Source organism: Triturus cristatus, chromosome 5_2 (genome assembly GCF_964204655.1).
Source record: "Triturus cristatus chromosome 5_2, aTriCri1.1, whole genome shotgun sequence".
Lineage (NCBI taxonomy): Eukaryota > Metazoa > Chordata > Amphibia > Caudata > Salamandridae > Triturus > Triturus cristatus.
The window spans coordinates 329802085-329808218 of NC_140588.1; positions in this window are offsets into that span (position 1 = coordinate 329802085).

The following is a 6134-nucleotide window of genomic DNA, read 5'->3' on the forward strand; positions in this document are numbered from 1 at the left end:
CCTCCCAACACCCCCATACTGTAGGTCTCACTTGAGAGTGCATGCGCGATCGCTTGAGAGACTTTAATTACAGGGTGCGCGATCGCTTGAGAGACTTTAATTACAGGGTGCTTAAAGCCTGACTGACCACCGCTAACCGCAGGTTGGCTTCATCGTCACTCAGATCCTTGCTTCTTTTGGAGATATACGGCTGGCTTTACTTTCTCATTGTCTGTTGGTTCCTACCCTAGACCATGGCCCAAGTACTGCTTCCCTTTCCTAGTAGCCTTCCACCGCTCGCCACTTTCAGGAGCTCAAACTCCCCCCCCCCCCCCCCCCCACCCACCCTCCCGGCTTACTCACACCCTCTTCCTCCAAACCTCTACCTGCATCATTGATTGCCCTGCGACTGCCCCCAGCACCCGGTCATCTCCTTCGTGTTTTGGTCTAATCCCCCCGTTTTGCCACTTGCCCCGTTAACCCATCCCCCACATCCTCCCAGTTGGTTGGTGGTACCCTAATGTCTCACCAGAGAAAAAAAGCCCATAATTCAACAAATGGGTTTTTAAGATGCTACAAAGATGCCAACGGTGCTGCGCTCCCTGCTCTACAGTGTCTTTTTAGCACGGTCTTCATGTGGGGCTAACATAGTGAGCTTCAGCTGGAACTTAAGATAATAAAAAATAACAAGCATTGGCATAGCCAATAGGTCTCGCTTTTGGGACCTAATAAGTATTTAGTTATGCAGCACAATATCCTTGGTGCAACATCAACTGTTGCATGGCTAAACACTTATAAGGTCCCAAAGGCGAGATCTATTGGCTATGCCAATGCTTGTTGGCAGGTCTGGTACCAGAGAGTTGGTCCAGAGAACAAGTAAAACGCAGTTGCTGATCTGCACCCTGCTTAAGGAGAAGGAGGTCAAGCAGGAGTCAAACGGGAGGGGAAAAGTACCCTTTATCAGACCGCTGGCATTTTATAGGATGAAAGTAGTGAGATTATCAGCAGTTGAAGGTGTTTTCGAAAACGGCGTTGAAAACTGGGTCTGAAAATGGTATTTGGTATTATTTTTTCATTTTAGAATTATGTTTGATGTTGGATTTGTTGGTGAAAAAGGAGTTACAGTGTTTACTTTGCATACAGAAAATGGTGCAGTTCAGTTGTGCAAGTACGTGTATACCGGACCTTGATTGTAGGGAAATATAATTGGTATGACTTTCAGAACCTGAAGCCATCTTTGATTGATTTATTTCTTTGTCTATTTGGTCTGTTGAAAAAAATACTTTTAACTTTGAAAATGGCATTGTGTTATTTTGTATTGGCCTATTAAATCCTCTGTGGGTAGTTTGATTCGTTTTCATTGAGAGTATTTGGATTTCCTTCCTGCAGTTTCTGAAAGATTCGTGAGACGTGAACATTTGAAAAATGTCCCAAATGCTGTGGGTACACAAGATGTCAACACCTACACTTACGGCAGTCTGCCACATGGTGAAGCGGTTTGCCTTATTTGGAGACAAGAACAATCTATCTATAGTTTTACGAATTAAGCACGAAGGTAAGCATTTTAAGATATTATTTATTAAGAAAAATAAAAGGTGTGAGTAATTTTAAGGGTTCGGGGATGGGTAAAGGTACAGGGCAGTACAGTTTTCAAGAGTGTTTTAGGGTTCAGGGATAGAGAAGGGGCAAGTAAGGTGCGGTTTAAGGTTCATGGAAAGGTAAGGGCACGGAGTAGTAGGAGGTCTTGGTACTGGCACAGGGTTGTAAGGCATATTTAGGGTTTCAGGGATCGGTAAGGATATAGAGTAGGAAAGGACCTTAGGGTTTAGTAATGGGCAAGGACACAGGGTAGTAGGGGTTTTATGGATCAGGCCGGGGTAAATAGAGTAGAAAGAGTGTGAGCGTGTGCGTAAGTAAAATGGCGATTTGAGCCGAACCAGAAATCTCAGCCTTTACAACAACAAATGCGTAGTAAAGGTACAACGATGTAAACCAACACGTAGTAAGAAAAGGTCAATGCGCTGTAAAGTCTGTTATTCATTTTATAGCAGCACAGAAGGAAGAGTTTTTTCAAGTGCACTCTACCAGCGCATGGGAGTGGGGGGAAAGGAAAGTAAGATCAAAAGAGAGCAGTTGAGTGCTCAGCCAGTAGAAACATGCCCACATCCTAGCATGGAGTGCAGTCGTGCAGTAGCGTGCTCTCTTTCAGCACAGGGGGATAGCTTGCCCGAGTGCATTCCCCCTACTTCAGATCGGGGAGATCAGAGCATGGAGTTTCAGGAGGGAACTAGTTTAAGAACCAGGCGGGGGAGCGGACCCTTTGAAGAATGATGCCGAGGGCGCCAGTGCGCTGAAGCGCTTAAAGTGAAAGCAAATTTGTGACGCGGCGGAGCGTGGCGCGCGTGCTTGGCGGGGGCGGGGGAGCGCATTCCAGGCGGGGGAGCGGACCCTTTGTAGAATGATGCCGAGGGCGCCAGTGGGCTAAAGCGCTTCCCCAAACGGATTGCATGGCGGCACGATGCACGTGATTGTGCGCATGCTCGCCATGCAATCCACTTTTGGGAGCACTTTGAAATGCCCCTTACTAGAGTCTCGCATTGCGATTGCGTAAACGCAATAGCTAGTCGAGACCTAAAAAAATAGTGAAGGCAAAGAACAATCCCATACTAGGAATACGGATCACTGCCCCTAGCAGTCAGTGCTGACGCATCAGAGCACCATTTTATTTCAGGCACACTGTACTGCAGCTGCACGTCTGTACAACATGGGTAAAAGAAATTGACAAAATAAATACCTATCCCATAGGCGAGACTTACAGGACTTGGAGAGACATTTTAAAAACAAGCATTGGCAATTGGCAAAGACCTCCGTTGTTTCGGTTTGAAACAGTGATTAAATATGTACACTATCCAGGTCTTTCAAATATTAACTCACTCTGAGTATTGCCCAAGGCAAGTAGGTGTTTGTTAGCCGTTTTGAAAGTACCCACTTGGACATGCAGCTACAGCAACTTTCTATGACACCAAGTAGCACTCAAACACTGGAAAGACAATGCAAAGCACAAATCCAAACCTCTGCATTGCATTAGAGCTACGATATCCAGTTGGATGGATTTCTTTTTATTGAATAAGGGCTTCCTAAACAGGCCACCCAAAGTGCAGTAGAACTTCTACAGCTGCAAGTATGTTCTTTAATGCTAACTTCACCTACCAAAACACAAATCTGTTCAAAATGTGTTTAAAAACATGTGGACCGAACGAGTTATTGCTTGACTAAATACGTTTAGAACCACCCACGGAGCGGAAATATTATTGGTAACTGCTTCAGGATTAAAAAAAAAACACATCTACACATTACAGGAACCTCTGAATACATAGCCAAGACTGTTGCAGATAAATTGTTACATTATTTAAAAAGACTCCAATATTAAAGCCAGGCTCGGACAAATTAATCTACTTATTACATTTGTATCTTGAAAATCACACTCTCCGGCCAAAGAACATTGCTCAGTTTCACCGAGGTCACACAAGACATCAGATTAATAGTTTGTGAATTTAATTCTCTCATTTTGCATTGAAAAGCATGCCTTCTGAACTCAAATTAAGCCATCGCAGCGGAGATAAATTGACTTAAGTAAACCCATGCACAGTGGCGTCCCAACGTACTAAAAGTGGTAGGGTGGGTGGGGGGGGGGTTAGTAATAATAATATATATATTTTTTTAATATCTTAAGCTGACGGCCACCTCACGCCTCAGTGTTCTAGCAGACTCTGGGACATCAGATACTACCTATGCAATCCCCACGCTGCTCTCATACAGGGGATTGGCCCGAGCAGGTTAGTTTAATGCTCGCTCATGCACAGGGAGTCTGTGCTGTTTCTCCAATACAGCTGGGTTGCAGGAACCTAACTGCGTGTGTCTGTTTGGTCAACCTAAGACAGCCGGCCAAACAAAAACATGCGCACTTAGAAGTGCACTCCACTCCTCCCTCCCACGGCCCAGCACCGCCCTACACACGCTGGCTCAGCCAGAAGCTGAAAAATATGAAACGATAAAATATAATTTTATTTTCCAGCTGCTGGCTCCGAGCCAGTGGGGCACCGCTCCTCCGCCACTGCAGAGGAGCTGCCGCTGCTCATGCTTCCTCGCTACGTCTATGCATGAATAGTGCATAGGCTACTTGCACTAATCTTTTCTGTCAACTTGGAGATTAGTGGACGGTAGTTAATCAGTGTGTCATGTGTTGGCTCTTTAGAGCAGTTCTGGCCAGCGTCTACAGCTTCATCAGATTGGAATGGGAACAGAATGGAGAAACATGCAAGAAGACAGACAGGCTGGTTCAGCGCACACTAGCATGGAAGCCATTACTGCACACAACTGCCTAGAGGAGCAGGAAGTGTTTGAGGCCAAAAGATACAGGCAGGAAGAATTTGAGGCTACCACAGACCGAAAGCTAGTGAAGATTGCTGTACTGAGAAGGGTAGGAGTGGCTTCCTACATTGGTTTTCGTGGTTGCTGAATGAGGCAGATGCAAGCCATTACCACTGATACAGGGGGTTGGAATCCTTCAGAAGAGCTGCACATTTCCCATTGGTGGGTTGCAACAGCTGGCACTTTTTTTTAAATGGGAACATGGGAGAGACAGCCAGACATTCTAGCTTACAAGGAGGAGCTTGGGCCATGGTGCTTGCTGGTGACGGTCGGTACATACCTCAGATTAACCCAACAATAATCACCAAGAAAAAGAACAGAAAACAGTAAAGGCCACAGCTTGCCATCTGATCCCTAGAAGGTGAAGGTAGGACACGAATCAGATACTATTGAATACCAAGCACTTTTGCCAGCAGCTAAGGTATATCCAAGACCTTCTGCCTTGCATTAGTAGGTAAAGTAAAAACAAAACTATGGTCACTTGATCAGCAGCAACAGGTAAGCCACCGGACCCAGATTCTTTCATAATAAAGGGAATCTTTAGCCTGGCTATATGGCAATGTGAAGCTAAATATCAGGCTGGCACTTTATTATTTTTTTATTTTATTTAACATGACAAAAGGTAACAACACCAGATGATTTGTAAAAGGAGTAGAAACAAAATAAGCATTGGCAAAGCCAACAGGTTTCAGCTATGCGAGGCACATTGGGGTGGTCAACGTTTTTAGGTCTCGCATGAGCCAGCGCATGTGCTGCGAGACATTTAGTAGGTGGGTTTTCAAAGAGCTACCCTACGCTTTGGCTGGCCTAGCGTTTGCGTTCACGCGCGCGTGCACGCGCGCAACCACCAGCTTTCAGCGCCCAATCAGGCGCCATCTGTCTTTCCTCTCGCTTGCTCTCTGAACACTCCTCCGCCCCTCCCCCGCTGCGTCTCGCGTTAATTCGCACTGCTTTCACTTTCGCCGCACACAAAACAGAGCCTTGATGACTGCAGTGACTCGCTCAGGCTTTCGACTGGCTTCAACTTTTCAGGTACTTTCTTTCTCAGCATATACCTGTTTAAATTTATTGAGCAAAACTACTTGTTGCTAGGGTTTTTGGAAGTATACGTCTAATGAAGAAGCATAGGGTGATAAACTGTAAATAGTGATTTTCTGATGCTGTCAGAACCCAGATTTGCTTTGGTCTTGGACAACGATTGCTTCCAGTGTTAAGAAACACTCTTTCCCCAACATCAAACTGTGATGTAGAATTAATTTTTTGTATGCTTTTGATTTATATATGTTTGTGTTGAGGTATACAACTCCACACGAGAAAGTGAGATCCTTCCCTAGAAGAATTCGACCTGAATATTAGAAACTCGTTGAATTTCAGACCCAACCAAAGTTAATGCTTCATTATTTTTTTAATCCTACACATGAACGCATGCATTTGTGTGTGCCTAAATCCTCGAACCTCTAATTCTCCAAACCATTAGTGAGAAATCTGTTCACCTTACATGGTTCTTTGATAATACTTTCATCGTCCTTCTGAAGCATACTTGCAACATTTAAAAAAAATATGTGAGCTTCTTCTGATGCCATTTATTTTGTGTGGGTTTTGGAAAAAATGGCCGTGTGCACATTCTTTTCACCACAAGCGTTTAAACAATATCGAGTCTATTTTTACTCTTGTAAACTTTGATTACTTTGAACATCCCGTCAGAACACACTGCACAATGAGCT